Source organism: Bemisia tabaci, chromosome 4 (genome assembly GCF_918797505.1).
Source record: "Bemisia tabaci chromosome 4, PGI_BMITA_v3".
NCBI classification, from domain to species: Eukaryota; Metazoa; Arthropoda; class Insecta; order Hemiptera; family Aleyrodidae; genus Bemisia; species Bemisia tabaci.
The window spans coordinates 34,890,945-34,911,397 of NC_092796.1; the positions used below are offsets into that span (position 1 = coordinate 34,890,945).

Sequence of the window (20,453 nt, forward strand, 5' to 3'; positions counted from 1 at the left end):
TTGGCAACACTGCTTGTTCTGAATTAAACGTATGTAAAAAAATCGATTCCTCCCGAGTATTCATAAGGCCTGGATACACGCTCTTTCCATCAATTTACGATCGAATGGTGACCGGTGCGCACCATCTACCATCAAAATTTTGCGGCCTGCAACAATTTGACCGCCATTTTTGTCATCATTTTGATAGGAAATTGACGGGAATTTGAGCGTGTATCCGGGCCTTTGCATTTGGTACACTCCTGAACGAACAATTTGCATAGTCTGCATTTCGTTTTTTTTTTAAATTGCCACACGCCAATTTCTTAAATTCTAACGTCTCACACTGGACTGAGTCGGTAGGAGAAGTCGGACAAACTCACAAAACTTTGAAAGCTTATATTTTTAAGAATATGAAACAAAGAAGTTTAAAGGTACAGTAGACTCTAGATTATCCCGATTAATTGGTGCCGGGCCCGATCCGGATAAAAAAGAAATCCGGATAATAATAGTAAACACAAACACCAGCAACCAACACCACAGTATTCTTATTATGTATACATCATGTACATACCAACACGAATTTAAGAGGTTAATGCCAAACTGAACGACTCATTGGTGATTGTGGATGGTAGCCATCAAAACATCAAATTACAATACAACGATTAAAGCGAGCAATGCGTGAAGTATTCATGCAGTCTTGTAGCCGCTAATGTGCTTTTTAGGCTAAGTAACCGACTTCACTGCGTCTGGCGTAATGCGAGAAGTATTTATGCAATCTAGTAGGCGCTAATGCGTTCCGCGCCGACCGCACTGTTTGGCGCAATGCGTGAAGTATTCCTACAGCTTTGCAGGCGCCAATATGCCTTGCGACCGCTTCTCCGCGGATCCGCTCACTTATTGGAATGCGTACGTAATAACATGGTTGCAAAATCGATCCGGATGATCCGGAGTCTACTGTAATTTTATTGTTTTTTTTTTCGTACAATTTTCTCTCAGTATCACCCCTAAAAACTGAATTTGTGACAAAATAAACATCAAAATTTGAAATTTTAGCCAAAAATTCCCGTGTCCGACCTCTTCTATTAGCGCGTTCCACTCTGCGTCTCTCGAGCAGGTGACTCCTCCAAATGGACCACGTTTAGCGAAAAGGAACCAAACCACATCAGCTATTGCCAAATAACTGGGCACTTTCATTTTTTTACAAGAGAGCGTTTGAGCAGATGCCTTTGAAAATCCTACGGTATTTTCTTCGTACCATACAAAAAATTCACTAAAATTTGCACATGAATCCACACAACTGTTTTCATGTAAAAAATCAAATTGCCCAATTAAATTTGGCACACTGGAAAAAAACACATTGGATCTAGAGTCCAGACTCTTGAAAACATTGACAATAAAAACACCCTTGACTCAATCAGATTTAAGCTTAAATCAAAAGGAAATCCGCTCAAATTAAGAGGCTGGGTTCTTGATTTAAGCTTAAATCCGATTGAATCAAGAGTATTTTTTCTTGTCGATGTGTTCAAGAGTCTGGACTCTAGATCCAATGTGTTTTTTTTTTCCAGTGAATAGCTGACGTGGCTTGGTTCCTTTCTGCTTGACGCGGTCCAAAAGTTCTCTGAAAAATTACATTCGCTGCCGAAGCTGGAAAAGAGAAGCAGAATCAGTTCGATCCTCCTTACACCCGACTGCCCCTTGATGCCTTGCCGTGCTAAGGAAGAACGCCGTATCAGTCATTAGACGTTGCCAAATTTCCCTGAACAAATAACGAATTCTCAGTGAAATGTGTAAATATTTCTTTTCTGATTTTTCATAGAATTTCGTTCGTACTTTTAATCTAAAGTCTGAAAATTTCAAGGAAAAGTATTGATGACCTTCTAATTAAATCCATATTTTCTGAGAGAAAATTTGGCAACATTCGAATCCTCATACGGTGTTCTTACTCAGCACGGCAGTACACTTCAGTTGGCATGGGACTCGCTATCTAGAACACAAACGCCGTATCGAATCGATGACGCATTGCCCCGAAACACATGTCCCTGACGTCGTCATCGCAGACCAAATGTGATCGATCGAGTGTAATGTTACAGTATTAATCGGTAACAGCAAGGGAAAAAGACTTACATACCGTAGAGAAACACCGCACTGTCGTACTGAGGAGCAACGCAGTTGCTGTTAGACTTCATTTTGCACTAAGGAACTACTATTTTTGCCTCATCTATAAAATCCCTTATGTTCAGAAAGGAACCAATAGCACATTATGTCTAGAGTGCACATTTGGACCTATTTTTGCCAAACGGAACCATGTGCATTATGATGTGAGCCCTGTTATACATGTGTTCTGATGGGTCACAGGGCTCATGTCTCAATGCACATAGTTCCTTTTGGCATAGATACGTCTAATTGTCCTCTAAAACAAGTTGAAAAAAGTAGTTCTTTATTACAAAAAGTAGTCAATTTGTAGGCTGCTCCATTCATTCCAAAATAATGTTTATTTTTTTTTTTTTTAAAAAAAAGGAGGTATTTTTCACTGAAATTCTTCGAAAAGCTGGATTAAATTGCAAATAAAATCCACCGCTAAATGAGAAAGACTATTTGAATGGTTATCCGGAAAATTCGTATTTTTCAAAGGACTGCATTTTGCAAAGAGCAATAGCAAGTATTCAAGGGAAATTTTTAAACAACGTATGTAGCCGATAGTTTGCCTATCTTTATAGGTAACCTTATTTATGAACCAGAAATAGCAGTTTTCAATTGCAATATGTAACCCACATGGCAATGACCGAAAGCTCATACGCGTTTTCCCTCTATCATGTAAGCATAGATCCCGTCCCTTCATAAAAAAGGCAACCAGAAGGTTTATCCGGAAAATTCATATTAGGTAATCAAAATGACTGGATTTTGCAAAAAGCAATTGCAAGTCTTCCTAGCTCATTTTTAAACAACGTAGGTGGCCGATAGTTCGCCTATTTATGCAGGTGCACTGGAAAAAACACATTGGAACTAGAATCCAGACTCTTGAAAACATTGACAAGAAAAAGGACTCTTGATTCAATCAGATTTAAGCTTAAATCAAAAGGAAATCCGCTCAAAATAAGAAGCTTGGTTCTTGATTTAAGCTTAAATCTGATTGAATCAAGAGTATTTTTTCTTGTCGATGTTTTTAAGAGTCTGGACTCTAGACCCAATGTGTTTTTTTTCCAGTGTGACTTTATGAACGAACCAGAAATAGTAGTTTTCAATTGCAAAATGTAACCCTCATGGCAATTTCCGATGGCTCATACGGCGTTTTTCCTTCATCAAGTAAGCATAGACTCAGATTCCGTAAAAAAAAAAAGGCACACGGTCTGAACGACTGCTAAATACCCGAAAAACAAAATCGATACATTTCAGATTAGCAACGCGACAATATCGCTTCGGTACACACGATCTCTTCCTGTTAAGCACGCTAATTAATAATACTTAGCGCCGGAGGAAGCGAAGCCATCCCGACACAATTTCACGCCGAAGTTTATTCCGGATCCTCGAGGATTCTTTCCTCCTGTCGTTCATCGGATTATATCTGCTCGGAGTCGCGCCGAGCGCCATTAATCAAAGATGTTCCCTTCTTAAAAATAATGATTACATCCGAGATGCAGTCACGGCCCGGCGCCTATTAACGCTGCGCGAATCGACGAAGGCGAATAATCGAGGGATCGGTAACAAGACGTAAATTGAGATGCTAATGTCGAGAGGGATCCGGACCGTGCGAGGGAAGAACGCCGTATGCGCATTTTGATGTTGCCGGATTTCCTTCTTTGATTTCCTTCGATTAAAAATGTTTCGAGATGACTGCACACCGAAAAAAAAGTGAAGTTGATTTAACATTCTGATTGTAAAAAAAAGTGTGCGAGAACTCACAAAGTCACAAAATGCTGAATTACCCGATATGGCAGTTAGTTTTACATCTTGACATTGCCAGAATTACTGTTCCGTTAATTCGGCATTTTGTAAGTTCTCGCACACTTGTTTTACATCCGGAATGTTAAATCCACTTCACTATTTTTTCACTACATGTCTCAAAGTTGAGTTCACACCGAAAAAAAGTATGCAGATTCAACATTCTGGAAGTTGAAAAGTGTGCGACACAAAAAGCTGAATTTCCGTCAGAGCAGTAAGTTTTACATCTTGACATTGCTAAAGTAATTGCTGTAGCGGTTGATTCAGCGGATTGTGCGTTGTCGCACACGTTTTTACACCCAGAATGTCAAATCAGCATCCTTTTTTTCGGTCCAGTACTGGTGAATAACAAGATTGTTAAATGGACTACATTTTGCAATTCGGAATCACAATATCTGGTTCATTGGTAGAAACACTTAAGTGCATAGTGTAACTATGGCCCATATGTTGTTTTTAAACTGAGACAGAAATTTTAGTTCATAAATGCAAAATGTAGTCCAAGTAGTACTGGGTCCAAATTCTCCTATGGCGAACAAAATGCTCAACTTTTTAACCCCCCGCCTCCATTGCGATTTTACTTCATTTTTCTCAACTTTGGAGGCAGGAGGCAGTCATCATTTAAGCAAATAACAGAGGCATATAATTTGAATTTTCCGGTCATCATTTGCGTAATGTGTTTATTTTTAAGATTTAGTTCTATAACCAAACCACTGCAATTAAGTCCAAACTACCTACAAAGTGAGCATGCAAAAATTGAAAAGATTCCCCTTGCAAGGGGTAGTATCCTATGCTACCTGCTACCTCTATGCACGAGGAATGTAACATATGACATCCTATGTAATTTGGTGCGTGCAAAAGGTCAAGGAAGAAATTCAAGATGTGTTTAAAAAATGAAAATTTATACGAGATAACTGGGCAGCGTTGAAACGCTTATACGACGTTTTTTCTTAGCGCGGCATAGATGCGAGCAGGCTCTTGAAAAGCCATGACTCTATTTAGAAGTTTACCGAGCGGACTTGTAGAGTTTCAGACCCTATTAACACGCTAATGGGTTGCAAGATTAATTATTCCGAGAAAAATAAGACCCTTCCGATGAAAATTTTCCGGAATGGTTATTTTTATCTGATCGTTGCGCTTACATTTTCAAGCATACTTTTTTCGTGCCTATCTTGAAATCTTGATTCTACCTCCATGTGAGATAAATACGCGGATAGCTTGCCAAATGGCAAATAAAGTAAAATTTATTGCAGTGTCTATAAATTATCGTTCCCGTTTAATTTTTTATCTTTTTTTTATTCCATTTTATTTTATTTTTTCTTGGAGAAAAGCAGAGAATTATACATGACCGGGTGTGGCGAGCAAGGCGTAATTGTTCAAAGATAGAGTTTTATGTCATTTTACCACCAAAAGTCAATTATATATCAAGCTGTAATTTAGATATTTTGCTTTGTAGTACAAAACAAGTCAACAAACGTAAAACTCACTTTCAGATCAGCCAAAAATCAACATTAAATTCGAAAAAAACATTACAGGGAAAGTTCGGCTTTCAAACTCATATCCGTAGCAATTATTTCAAGGAAGAGATTTGGTGATCGAATGAAACTAATTATTTCCGTTTAAAAAAGACATTCTATTGTCAGGAAACGGTCGGGTATCAGAAATCCTGGGTGAGTCAGATTTCGTGCCTCAGGCTGGACCAATTTTGATTCTTGGCACACAAATGCGATTTTTGATTCTTGAGTGCATTGAAAAATCACTCAAAATTCACCGAAGAATTGAATTTTTTTTTTTAGAACATCCGCAACGTTGCAGACGTAAATCAGCTTGCCCGTTTCATACCTGTATAAAATAAGCGAACGTAAATATAAATAAACGAAATCCCAACCTGGGTCCGTCGTTAGTACATTTTCTCTCTCTTTTTTTACCTGCCGTCATAGAAGTGGATCCGCCTATGAGAGGCTTGTCCACTTGAATGCATTTCATCAGCGTAATTACTCGGATGCGCTGCGATGGCCTATCCCCGAACCCCTCGGATCAAAATCCACGTCCAGGCCCGATGTGGCGGTTTTTCGGTTCACGCAACGTTGCCGCTGAGCCCCAAAAAACACTGTTTTTATCTTGTTTCTGATAGCAGAATCTAATCATTCTTCATAAAAACGGAGCTGGGGGGCGAGCTTTCCGAAGGGACCGGGACCACGCAGCCGTGGTAAGGAAGAAAGCCGTAAGAACATTCGAGAGTTGCCAAGTTTCCCTCGAAAAAAATCTGTATTTTTAACGATATTCATGCACTTTTTTCCTTGAAATTTTCAGATATTTTAGATCAAATTGCGTGCAAAATTGTCTGAAAATTTCGGGGAAAAATATTCACAAATTTCCCAGTAATTTCGGTTTTTATCGAAGGAAACTTGGCAACGTCTGAAGGCTCATACGGCATTTTTCCTTAGCACGGCAGCACGGGTGGGTGTTTCTGCCATGCTAAGTAAAAACGCTGTATGAGCCATCAGACGTTGCCAAATTTCCTTCTACAAAGCTCGAATTTCCAGGAAAATTTGTGAATATTTCTCCTCCAATTTTTCAGAGGATTGAGTTCAGAATTGGATTCTGAAAGTCTGAAAATTTAAAGGAAAAAACTAATCGCTTTTTTTCAAACTCTAATATTTCTGAGAGGAAATCTGGCAACATTCGAATGCTCTTACGGTGTTTTTACTCAGCACGTTTTGGTCATGGTTCCGGCCAACGATTTATATTAATGCTGGTGGCATTTTCTCTTTTTTTACGCTGCCCGTCTGGCCAGTTCGGTGGCATTGTGGAAGTGGAAACGCCCCTTTTTGACGGACGCGGTGTGGAGTCGGGATATCCGAGAGTTCTGGTTCCGTATGCGTGCGCGCGTGTATGTGATCCTATCAATTTCCGAGTGAGTTTCGATGTTGTCGATATGTCGACGTATAATCTATCGATAAGTAGAGCGTAAAGACACATGGAGACCATCCACAAGCCTCTTGGCGAACAGTGAAATTTGCTACCTAGCCTCATCACTAACGCTACAAATCACCTTGTTGTCCGTTGAATGTATCGAGCAATAGAGAATTTTCAGGTGTCTGAAATTTGATGAATTTCGTGTTTAAGTGGAAACTATTGAGTGCACTGAACACAAGAATACCCTTGGTTCATGAATTGAACAATTATTGGAAAAGATATGACAAAATGATCTAATCTGCTAAAATACCTGTGTTTTAATGGGAAATGCCGCCAAATGATGTTACTAGAAGGTGCATTTTCCAGCTTTTAAATCTATTTTTATATTAAATCTCATAACAGAAAAAAAAATATAAAAACTACTGTGGAATCAGCTCTTTAAGTACTATCAGATGAAGCAATAAAAAATTTGCATGCAAATTCTCCATTAGTTTAGCAAACAAGCCGATCCTGTTTGAGGAACTGGGGCCGAATTTTGCGAGTCTTTCATGCGGCGCACAGCGGATCGAGTTCATGGGATGAGAGCGCAGAAAATATTTGGAAACTTTAAAAGCTCATAACTCAGTTTTTACAAACTTTTGAGGTCTCGAAAATGGCCCCATTGGTTTTCTCGTAAAATTTTCCATGGGAATCACTCCACCAAATTTAATATTTGACGAAATAAATATCTGAATTTGCAGTTTTAGTGGAAAAATTCATGTCCGACCTCTCCTACTGATTCGATTCATTGTGCGGCGGTGCAACATCCGTTCATCAGTCCAAAACGCACCACAGGTCAATCAGAGACGCTAAAGTCGGATCGAAGTCCAATTCAAGGCGAATTTTTGCGACTGGATTCGGTTAATTTTTTGGATGGATGATTGTTGCATCACCTTGGATTTTTTGGATTTGAGCCAATTCGTTGTAGCCATTCATTCATTTTAGTAAAATACAGGGCCGGATTTACCTACTTGCCGCCCATGGGCCGTCTGTATTTTGCCGCCCCCTTCTCATTCGTTTTGAAACATCAATAAAAACCATCAAATGAACGTGCCGGAGGGGGAGGCGGAGGGGTGCATAAGACGCGTTTACCTACTTGTGTTGGATACATTTTTTGCAAAAGCCCTGTCAACACTACTAGCGAAATTGCACGGAAATTTACTCCTCCATTTATAAAAAATGAACCAAAAAATTATGAAAGAACAAACATAAATGTTTTAATAATTTTAACCTCCGCCGCTGCGCCGCGCTGATTGCACTGTGTTTGGCGCAATGCGTGAAGTATTCCTGCAGGCTTGTAGGCGCTATACGTCTCACGCCAACCGCTCCTGACCGCACGGTTTTTGGCGCAATGGATGAAGTATTGATGCAGTCTTGTAGGCGCTAATATGTGTTACATGCCGACCGCCGCGCCGAGGACTTGTCTTTTTCGTCTCAAGTCCTCGTAGTCATTCCTCTCTGCGCTAACCTCCAGGCCAAATTGCGTGTTTAGTTCCTCTCTTAACTCGACTAATTAAATATACTGTCTCTTGTATAGTATCTCCGAAAAACGACAAAAGTATAAATTACGATACACTCAGGAAAGAGAGATTTTGTCCCCTGTTCTCATTGATACTTTTTTTTTTCTGAGGCCGATTTTTTTTTATACCTACATTTAAAAAAATTGCAAAATATGCCGCCCCCTAAATTTGCCGCCATGGGCCACCGCCCATGTAGCCACCCCCTTAATCCGGCCCTGGTAACATATAAAGTGCATTTGATAACAAGAATGAAATCAATCAGTAATGAGCTACCAGAAATTGAACCCGGTAGCAAGTCACGACAGATTCATGTAATACCAGAAGGAATCGTAAAATTTACTGAAATGTGGTTGGTTGGTTGGTAGATACGTATATTTAAAGGTGCCTTTAACATTTGGGTCATTAACACTAGAAGCCTGTCTATATTAACGTGTTCAGTCCTTCACAACTTAAAGTATGTCTATTTCTGTATAGCTGCATTCGACTTTAACAAAAAAAAAAAAAAATTAAAAAAGTTACTTTGGGAAGTGCAGACAATTCAATAGGCGTGAACCCTCCGATGGGATTGAGTATGTTTTCCGAATTGTTTTTCACTTAATCCGTTCTTGGTCGTAACCGTGTGCATTATTTCCTCTCGCGTGAGGCAGAAAATTGAAAAAGTTCTGGAGCTTTATTATTGCTCACACACAGCCATGCATGCGAGGAGACTTATACGACACAGGAAACTGTATGGCTCGAAACCTCCCATTTTGTTTGTGATATATATACGTACATGAAATAGTGCACATCTAGGTTTGAAATTCATCTCTGTTGTCAAATTTTCGCCATGTTTTATCAGACGGCCTCTCATTACAGCGTTCGCTACCAGAGGAGGTTCCCGTAAGTTGGTGATACCGATCTTCTCCATATGGACGTATTTCTGCCAAACGGAACTATGTGCATTATGACGTGAGCCCTGTCTGCACATATAATCATATGGGTCTCAGAGCTCATGTCTTAATGCACATAGTTCCGTTTGGCAGAAATACGTCCATTTCAAGTCATTATCAATTGAAACGGTGTTGATAGAATGTTGCAAGTTCCAAAGTGTGTGAAACATTTTTGGCTTTTTGAAAAACGCTTACACCTAATTTTTTTTCCTTTTTAAAAGAAAATGTGACTCCCCTAATTTTTGTTAAGTTTATACGTCCATGCTTTGCGTGTCATCAGCGCCGTCACACAAATCTTTCCTTTTTTAAATTACGGTTAAATTAACCATACGCTAAAAGATTTTTGGGAGAGCAAATTGTTCCAGAGAGCCGGCATCACTATTTGAGTTCATAAAGGACGCGACTGCATCCATCCGAAGTATCATGTTAAGGTATGCAAGTTCAATTGGAACTATGCACACAGAAATCAGATCAAAAGAAACTATGTGCGTGGGATTCGCGCACTTTGTAGTTCCTTCCGATCGAGTTGATGTGCACATAGTCCGTTTTGTCTTAACTACGCCCATGTAATCATGCTCTGAAACCGATCTACGTGCCCGCCCTTCAAAGCTGTTCCCGAGCGCATCTCGCATGACTCAATCAAACTTCCTCTATTGATATTGATTCAAGATCCGATGAGACACAAGATGCTCAGTGGCGCGGCGCGCTTTGCGATACATCGATTGATCTGTCATTCAAACCCATTGCAAAGGATCGATAAACAGGGTTTACCTTAATAATCGATTCTTTACCATGGCTTCAAATGCGAAAATCGATAATCGATCGTTCTTGAAGATGCTCTCACATTTCATTCTTCCGGGAAATTTGCTCTGCCGCCGAGACTGCCTCGGATTGAATATAGAGCGAAAGTAAATTAGGAATAAAGGAGACTTAAGTCGAGGAGGGGGAGGGGGGATAGTGAGGGGGTGGTGGGGGGGGGAGAAAATCGCACTTCCGGCGGGGCACGCCCGGTTTCCCGGAAATTCGTTCGGGGACCTGAGAGACTTCCGCCTTCCGATGTTAGCGTTACTACAGATTACGTCTGATACAACGATGTATGCCGCCGCGTATATATGTATATATATCGCACGCGGGACATCGTGGGTAATTTGGCTCCAATTTGTAAGAGCTCACTCTCATACCAAAGTGGATCTTAGATCCTGTGAAGACAAATTGTGGGCATTTTTGTAGAGTAAGAGGTGAGACAAAACTGCTACGTCGCAAAAGTTCAAATTTTCACGTTTTTTATTAGATGAATCAAAGGATTTGCAGTTGCTACCATCATTGTATGGACGTATTTTTACTAAACATAACCATAAACGAGCGGGAAAGATGGGGTCTGCTCTGGAAAGCTGCATATGAAACAATGTTAAAGGTGGCGTGAGTCCCTTTGGAAAATGGAAAAGCAGGATTTTCCATTCTACGAAAAGGAACTAAGCGCCAACTTAATGCAGCACTCATGAGCCGTGGGCATGTGACAAGAGCATTGTGGACAGGGCTCATGAGTTACAGATTCCCGACCGTCGTCGTCCCGCAACTTGGTCGCCGCCGCTGACGTCACTGGCGCTTTATAATTCCCATTCATTCTTACAGCCCTTGACAGATGAACACATTCCTTCTTTCCCACCTGCCTCTGGTTCCATTTAGCTGACATACCCATATGAACCCTCTGGCTCCCTAAATTTTGATTTTTTTTTGTCGTGGCTCATGATAGAAATCCATAGGGCCAATTTACATGGCTTTTCTCCCATTATTTCTTTAGTCCAAAAATAACTGTAATAGAGTAACGCAAACCAAAACAGAAAGATACCAATTTCACTCGTAATTTAGGCAAAAATTCTAATATGATACTTTTTAATTCCAAAAAAGGATTTTTCGAAGTATACCTGACTGAACGTTAACAATCCGTGGCTAGCGGATAGGGTACACCTCACTGAATGGGTCAGTTTTAAAATCTCGGCGACCAAAAATTGCTCCGGCTTCTCATTATACGGAAAACAAAAGCTCGGTCAATGATGATGGGCGTGGATAAGTTTTCGTCTCTGAAAATCGCCCATGGTTTTATGTTTTATGTCATCACTGACACACTCCAGAGGCCGGTCAAAGGCGGGCGCTCCGAGATAATTACTAGAGTTCCATGCACATGTTCCCTAATGAGGATGACGTTGTCAACCCGACCATAGTTGCTAAGTGCCAAAAATTGATCTAAAAAATCGATCCTTTGCGCCGCAATGTTAGTACAAACTTTATCTGAGTAGAAAGAGTCAATACGATACTTTCATTAACGCTAATCCATAATTTAAACATGGACTAAAACTTTTCCTTTCCCTACGACTCTCATGTAAAAACACAGTAGTAATACGAATTCATTCAATGCGGTGTCAAGTTGTTGATGTATGAAATCGAATTTTTGTGGGCGTATTATTACGTGCGATTACGTCCTACATTACTAATTTTGCCAGCATTATCTTTTAAAGTTAAACTACACGTATATCTGCTTGGAGAGAACAAATTTGAATTGCGCTGAGATTTTGTACCCTGTAAGGTTAGAGTTGTGAGACGCTCCTCGAAACTCCCTAGATTTACAATCACGGTTGATACCACTAGTCCACCTTGTAGGAGCCCGTATTGCTTATACCGAAGTTTTTAGGCGAACTGCCCATGCGATAGAGACATCACGCTATTATTTGATAAAACGATGTCTTGTCTCCTCCAAGAAAGCCTGTCATTTCACGATGATACCACTATTCGATCACTCGTGAGCTCGTTTTGCCTACTCTAAAAATTGAAGGCGAACTGACATGGCGTTTGAGTCTCCTCTCCTTAGCCGATAGAAAACTATGCTCTGTGCTCGTTCCGAATAAGCATCTATTACCTGTACCGAAAATTGAAAGTGACCATCTATTAATGCAACGATACACAAATACTAATTCTAAGGGGTGCGCCCTTTGACCGCTTCGCGGTCCAGCCCCCTCAAGCGCTTCGCGCCTTTGACGTTATGTATTACACGTTACTCTTCGTCGTTCTCCTCACGAAAAAACATAACTACATTTCAATGTCGCCAAAATGCAATTTTATTCAATGTTTTCCATAGCAAATCCTATTTTACAGAGAGAATTTTGAGCATATCTTGCTGAAAATTTCACTGATTTTTCTTCTGATCTCGTGCAAAAACCCGAAAAGTTTTCGGCGGTAAATTGGGCAGGTATATTCTTGTAAAAAATTGAATTGTTTGTATCAATTTTGCGACCTTGCAATGGAGTTTCAATCCTTCGTTCAGGAAACGACGCACAATGGATCGACTTAATAGGAGAGGTTGCACAAAATTCGGAAACTTTAAACGCTTTTAACTCCGTTTATACACAACTTTGAAGTCTAAAAGTGATTCCATTCATTGCCTCGTAAATTTTTCTTCTATAGACACCCCTTATAGTCTAAGATGTGACGAAATAAACACCAAAATTTGCAGTTTTAGCCAAAAATGTAATATCCGACCGAACCAAAATAATGACTCGATCTATTGTGCGACGTCTTATAATCTTATACAACAGAGTTACATTTTATCGTGTATTTTTCATTTCATCTTTTCCTTTTTTCACTCAGTGTTTGAATTTCTTCTGCTCCATAAGGAATCTACAACCACTCATAGACTAGAATATGATGGATTCCTCGACAGCAATACAAAATAGGATGATTCCGCGAATTCCTCAAACTGTACTTTCGTTATGAATAGAGAGGGCGATGAAAGAAGAAAGAGGCATTCCTTCAAACGTCGGGCGTTGGAAAAAAATGCGAGCAACTCGGCGTGGAAGAATCGGATATTTTTATTTGAAATGGATGAAAAGATTCATCTCGGGAAGCCGTGTGGGAGGGGGGGGGGGGGGGTTGACAAATCCTGACCACTTGTGGATTACGAGACACCCCGAGACCCTTCACATACTCGTCGAATCGGTGAAGGGATCATTCACGCTCCTTAGTGCACTGATCTCTTTCGCAAGAACCAAAGTCACCCTATAGTGTCTCGCAATAATAGCGGAGAGGCTCAGTATTTTGAGTTTCTTTTCGTACATCCGGTCGAAAATGCAGTTGCGATACTGCGGAACGTCCCGGTTTTATGCTCTATGTTTTATTTTGCGGTTTTAGCCCCGCTTTAAGTTGTTGATTACTATCGTTGCGGGCCGATGAAGTTGCTTTTCATTTTTTTCATCCGCATATTTTACGCGTCTTCGAAGAGCGCAAAACTGGTCATCGGGTCGTGCGTTTTACACTATGGATTTGTGACTTTTAAACGACTCATTATGTAACTATGTATTTTACCTAATTTTAGAGATTCCTAGGGCTTCAAAAACGGCCGTCCGGTTTGCGTTTCGCAAGATAGATTTGTGACTTTTAAACGACTCCATGCGAAAACGATGTATTTCACGCGATTTTGGTGATTTTTAGGGCTTCTAATTTTTTCCCCTAATCGAAGATATCAGTGAAATTTCCTGTCAGGAATACCCAAAAGTTTCATGGTCAAAATTCAAATGTAGTAAGGAATTTTTGCAAAGTTGAAATATGTAGTTACGTTCCCTCGTCTCGAAAACGACGAATCTGGGCAGCCCTTTGAGGGTCTCGCGCCGTTTTTGTATAGATTGTCTGAATATATGTTTCATCCCGGCGCATGAAACACCCCGGAACCTCCAAGCAACCGGGAAACAAACTACTTATCTATTCGGATGCGGGGGAGGGCTCCTTCAATATTATGAAAATTAACAACGGGATTCCTAGACGGGAGGGGGTGGACGGCGTGCCGGTGTACAGCACGGCCAAGTCCGTCCATTCGGCATGAACTGCGAGGGTCTAATTTGATTATTTCGGCGCGGTTTTGCATTTTCGCCGGAGCTCGCGTTTCATCCGACCCAAATCAATTTGCTCTTCCGATGGACAACCCCCCCTCCCCCCCGCTGCACCCCTTGCACCGCCGCGTGGAGTCGTGGCTCGCTCCTTGTGTCCATTCGCGTGTTAATCGATGCGTCATCTCGAGAGAACTGAGAAACAGTGATGGGGACGGGTCAACATTTGCATTTGCGCCTCATAAGTAGTTGCCCCTCTGACGTGAGGGCGTGTCTCAATTTTCACGTGAGCCCTGCTTTCCACGTATATCAATGTTTTCTGGGGTTCGTGCGGAAATCGAGCTACGCCCTTACATCAGAGGAGCGACGATAAGTGAGTGTGACGATGTTACGCGAAGCTTCAAGTGTTGAAAATCAGATTTCGGCGAATGGTCCCTGGTTTAGATTTACCTGGATTCTTGCGATAATTCAAGAAGGAACCGTTCAACCGAAGAAGAAGGGACTCTTAGAGAAGGTGCCGATTTTAAGGATCATGATACGTTTTCTCATCAAAATTTTATGTAGAGCACGATTTTTGCGACGAAAATTAGTGAAAGTAATTCCTATCCAAGGTATTAAAGTTTTTTGATGCTTAATTCAAACGTCTTATGAAAAAGAGAAAAAGAGGGGGGGGGGGATATCTGTCTACTTGAGTAAAATTGCCCAAACCGATAAAAATATTTGTGCTCTTGTTTCACTTTCGGTTAATATAGGGAAGTGAACCATTAACCAAACCTTTATTTTGTGTTGATTTTGGTACAGTTGGTGAATTCAGCGCAGAAAGCTTGGCGTTTTTGTGCTTTTCTTTCCGTATTGACCAAACTTTTGTGTTGAGTTCTTCCTCTGTGTACTAGACGTTGCCGTAATATTCTCTGCAGTACGAAAATATGGCAACTTCAACCGCGGCGCTTCGGCTCAGTTCTTGTACGTAGAAAACATTTCAGGGCGGGATTGGAACTTTTGTTTGTTTTCACCGCGAGCGGGAAATTCAAATTTTTCAAATAGGAACGTAGCATTTTGGTCAGGAGTGGTTTTAGAAAATGCCGTAGCTCAAATTGCGTCTTACATGAAAATTTGGAGAATCGATGGTTAAAGTCGGCAATCACATAACCCGGTTTGCGACGTCACAGACATCCTGTCATACTTTATTTTTTTTAACGACAACATTGCCGTGAATTTCCTTCTCTGTGCGAAGAAAAGCCTGTAAAAACTTTAAGGAATGATGTCAATTTGTTCTCCTTTCAAAAATAAAAAAAAAAACATAGAGGCGGAGATTTCTAGACACCGCTAACGAGATATGTGATCGCGGATTTACGCCGTCGAGATGTAACTTTCATGAATGCTTAAATGTGTACCTTCGTCCAGTGGTACACAAACGAACTAATATTTCTGGCTTGTTTTACCGACAGTATTTTTGCCAATAGTTTCCCTGTGTGGGTAAGTGCTTTACTGGATGAGTCAAAACTAAGATTTCTTTATTGCAAAATTTAACCCAACTGCGGCTTGAAGTGTGTTTCACTGAAAGAAAATTTTCGGCGTTTTTACCAAGGTTCGTTGGTACCTTTACCATCTTACTTTTTTTACCAATTATTGGTAATTTTACCAAGACAGACTGGTAAGCTTACCTGAAAACCGGTATTTTTACTGTTTTTCTCAGGTAAAAATACCACTTTTATTGGTAATCAATTCCCGGTAACTTTGCCATTTTATCTCGGTAACTCTACCACAGTCGATAAAAAATATTGGCGTTTTTACCGGGGTCCAGTAAAATTACCGAGAAATTCAATAATATTACAGAGATTCCTCGGTAAAATTACCAATTCCATAAATGGTAATTTTACCTAGAAAAAACTGGGATCAAATGGAGCCCTGAATTCTTGGTATTACCCTTTTCTTAGTAAATACACCGAGATTTTTTTTTTTCAATGTAAGGTCTGCGTCGAATTCCGCAAAACATGCGGTTGAAAAATGTGCGGTTTGAGCCGCCCCAATCACAGATCGGAGCGACAGTCGGGTGTGAGATCCACAATCTAATTGCGTAACGTAAAATGACACCAGCTTTATAATATAATAATCCCGCCACAAACTCGATTTTACTCCGAGGGCTCGAGAAACGCAACTTTGTACACAATATCGACTGTTTGGAGTCCCGATCGAATTTCCACCTGATCATCGAACGCGACAGTTTTCAGATAGGAGGACAAAATCGACGGCCTTAACATATTCCCTGCGGAAGTTAGGTGACTATCCAAGGAGATTCGGCAAACCTGACACTGATGTAACAACTCCCGCAGGTTCTGAGGTGCTGTTTTCTTGCAATCTAACAATCAAATCTAGGAGATTCGTGGACTGCGGTTTTGTACGGAGGCCTCTGTGGTGGGATCATCCGTAGATTTGATTTAAGATTAAATCCGAGCAACAGGTTTAAAAAATCGTCATTTCTTTTCTTTGCCTTAATCCTCGTGAGAATATCAGCGGAACAGACAACGAAGAAGCAGCCCGAAACATGACGAAAGAGAAACAAGGGAAAATCGCGGAAACAAGGTTAATAACTAGCATGAAAAACAGATTCAGGACGCTTCAACGCCTAACGGCATCATTATCAACTGCTGAAAGAATTGAGAAAAAATTAAAACTGAAATAAAAAATATGTTTAAAAACCTTGGCAGTGACATGGTGATATGATTAAATTGCAATGATAATCACATTACCGTGTAATTGCCGCGGTTTTTTTTTAAAAAAAATTGATTTTAGTTTTCATTTCTTCTCTATTCTTTCAGCAGTTGATAATGATGCCAGGGCCGGATCAAGGGGGTGGCCACATGGGCCGCGGCCCATGGCGGCAAATCTAGAGGGCGGCAAATTTTGCAATTTTTTAAATGTAGGTATAAAAAAATATCGGAATTAGAAAAAAAAATTACAAACGAGAAAAGGCGACAAAATCTCTCATTTCCTGAGAGTATAGTAATTTTTAATTTTGTCGTCTTTCAGTGATACAAGAGACAGCACCTTTAAGTAGTCGAGTTAAGAGAGAAACCAAACACGCAATTTGGCCTGGAACGGCGCGGCGCAGAGAGCAATGATGACGAGGACTTGAGATGAAAAGGAGAAGCCCTCGCCTCGGCGCGGCGATCGGCATGTAACACATATCAGCGCCTACAAGACTGCAAGAATACTTCACGCATTGCATCAAACACAGTGCGGTCATTGCGGTCAGCGTGAAACGGATAGCGCCTACAAGAATGCATGAATACTTCACACATTGCGCCAAATACAGTGCGGTCAGCGTGAAACGCATAGCGCCTACAAGACTGTCGGAATACTTCACGCATTGCGCCAAACACGGTGCAATCTGTGCGGCGCGGCGGCGGAAGTTAAAATCATTAAACCACATTCATGTTTGTTCTTTCATAATTTTTTTGTTCATTTCTTATGAAGGAAAGGCCTTGTCCACACAAAGATAGGTTTAACGAAACTTAACTTTTGCTGGTAGTGTTGACAGGGCATTCCCAAATCATGTGTTCAACACGAGTAAACGCGTCTTATGCACCCCTCCCCCGTTGGCACGTTAATTTGATGGTTTTTATTGATGTTTCAATACGAATGAGAAGGAGGCGGCAAAATACAGGCGGCCCATGGGCGGCAAGTAGATGAATCCGGCCCTGAATGATGCTGTGCGGCGTCGAAACGTTCTGTTTTTGTTTTTCATGTTGGATACTCTGCCGTGCTAAGGAAGAACGCCGTACGAATATTCGAAAGTTGCCAAATTTACTTCCATAAAATGTTCATTCTTGAAAAAAATTATGAATATTTTCCCTTTAAATTTTCAGAATCTCTAGGGGAAATTGTGAACAAAATTATCTGAAGAATTGGGAAGAAAATATTCATAAGTTTATCAGAAAATTCTCGTTGTATCAAAAGAAATTTGGCAACGCCTGAAGGTTTATACGGCGTTCTTCCTTAGCACGGCAGCACAGCACAAGGACTAATAGAAATACCGTCGGCCTGATTATCTTGTCGATTGAATTTATAGATTTCGATATGTCTGCTGCCTTTTACACAACTGATTTTTTAATGGAGCAGGGGTTGTCATGGTGGAGTCGTATAACTTGGACACCATAAAAGGAAGAAATTCCTCCGAGTTGTTGAGCAAACACTTGTTTCCTCTAGATAATGCATTGAAAGATAAGGGAAGAGATTAAAAATAGGTAACAATTCGAGCAGGACTGCTAACTTTGTAGTATCATACGGATACGAAGGCGATTCAGAAACGTTTTTTTTTCAACATGTTTGATAGAAAGTTCCTTCAAGAAGTTATCGTCATGGAAACCAATTTTCCTCAGTTGCGGCATGCCGTGCAAAGATTGGTGTGAAAAACTTGTATTTACAAAAATACAATTCATATTAAGGATTCGGAACTTACCTAGTATTTTCGGTGTAAGCGCCTTTCTGCGATGAAATTAACCGATGAAAACTGGAATCGGTTTGCACATGTATTCACCACTTGGTTAAAATGCAAGAAAATTGTTCGAATTTAAAATTAATCCTAGAATATTATTAAAGGATGAGTGAATGAATTCTGATAATTTTTCGTCGAACTACGAGAATAGAAATTGAAAATGAAACAACAATTTCTTACTATTTAGAAGTTATCTATGGATATCGTGGAATTTTAATAGTTGATTAATTCTCAGCATTAGTCCCTGAAATTTTCCTTTAAATTTCGATTTAAATGTCGTAAATTGCACTACAAACAAAATTATTTCCGCACCAAACTTCACTAACTTCTTTCTACAATGGTGAATCAGCTAACTGCCAAATTATTCCATTCAGATGGCAACGATAATCCTCTTAAAAAATCATCATTAATTAAGTATCAATTATTAATTAATTGTTTATTTCTCAGTGTTGAAGCACTGATGTCACACAATCACTTTAAAACGAACGGTGTATCCTCGCGGAAACGCACTAGATCAGAGCAAACCGCCGGGTTTGTTTACTTCCACGATTTTATCCTATCACCACATTTGGAAAAACTTTCAGGGGTATCGGATCAAGTTTTTCAAAGCAGGAAATGTTGGCATTCCTCATTAAAAGCCGCCACAAAATTCGTTTTGGTTAATATCACGACTATTGATCAATTTGGCGATCAATACAAATCAAACCGGCATTCCTTTTCGGGCACTGTGTACATTCGAAAAAACCGCAACAGAAAAAAACACATTAACAACTCCACTCCAGGGAGGGATTTTTGTTTTGTCAAACTTTCTTACGACACGAAATTTTACCTCCGATTTGAATTTCGATCACCGTCATTCGCAAAAAATTGTGCAGAGATATGGGGCGCACTCAAGACACCAAGTTCACTACCTCGACATAGGTTATCTACCCAAATTGTCAGAACCGTCCGATAACGGATCTACAGGGCTAATTTGACCGTTTCGCGAAAAATCGCAATCAGCTATCCACTAAAAAAACAACGTAAATGCAACACGCATTACATGAAATTCACAAATTTTTTACGATCTACTCGGCGATCTTTGCAAAATAAAATCGCGCACAAATATTTGCAATATAATTAGATTCACATGAAAAATTCAAACGAATTCACCGGATTTTCGCGAGTCATCATAGGCGAGAAGTCCGTTCGCGAATCCTCGCGATATGGGATCTTTGGCGAGGTTCGGCGTCGGTTGGCTCGGCTCGGCGTCCCTCGAAGGGACTCTCCGCGGAGGGGTTGCTGCAGGGACGCGAGAATACTTCGCGGAGGGTGCAGATGCTGCAGGGAGGCACGTGCTACCGGGCTCCAGGTCGCGTACACAACTGAGTCACGCGGTCCCGCTTCCCTCTCATTGAGAAGGAAAAAAATCCCTCCCCCCCCCCCCCCCACCCTCCGTCCCGTCCCTCCGCGGCCCTCGGTCCTCCCCCCCCTCCGGCCGCCCCCCGGAGAGCCGAAAAAATACGCACCCTTCGACCCCTGATGCATCTTTGCATCCCCGCGCTCATCTCGTCAATGGGGTTACCGTGTTGTCAAGTCGATCGAATATCGAAGGTGAAACCGTGGAAACTAATACTGCCGTGCTAAGGAAAAACGCCGTATGAACCTTCAGGCGTTGCCAAATTTCCTTTGATTAAACGCTAATTTCCTGGTAAAATTACGAAAATTTTCCTCCCAATTTTTCAGGTAATTTTGTTCGCAATTTTACCTATAGATTCTG

At 40.7% G+C, this 20,453-nt stretch overlaps 2 protein-coding genes across 2 annotated transcripts in view; one reads left to right on the top strand and one right to left on the bottom strand.

The window, feature by feature from the left end:
* Nucleotides 1-20,053, bottom strand: part of LOC109038250 (uncharacterized) — a 250,480-nt gene extending 230,427 nt beyond the window's left edge. The window contains exon 1 of the mRNA XM_072299748.1: nucleotides 18,659-20,053. The gene's annotated coding sequence lies outside the window, so the exon portion shown is untranslated. The remainder of the gene's footprint in view (nucleotides 1-18,658) is intronic.
* The window catches only part of Tat (Tyrosine aminotransferase), an 80,851-nt gene that overhangs the window by 20,382 nt on the left and 40,016 nt on the right, over nucleotides 1-20,453 (top strand). The window lies entirely within an intron of this gene.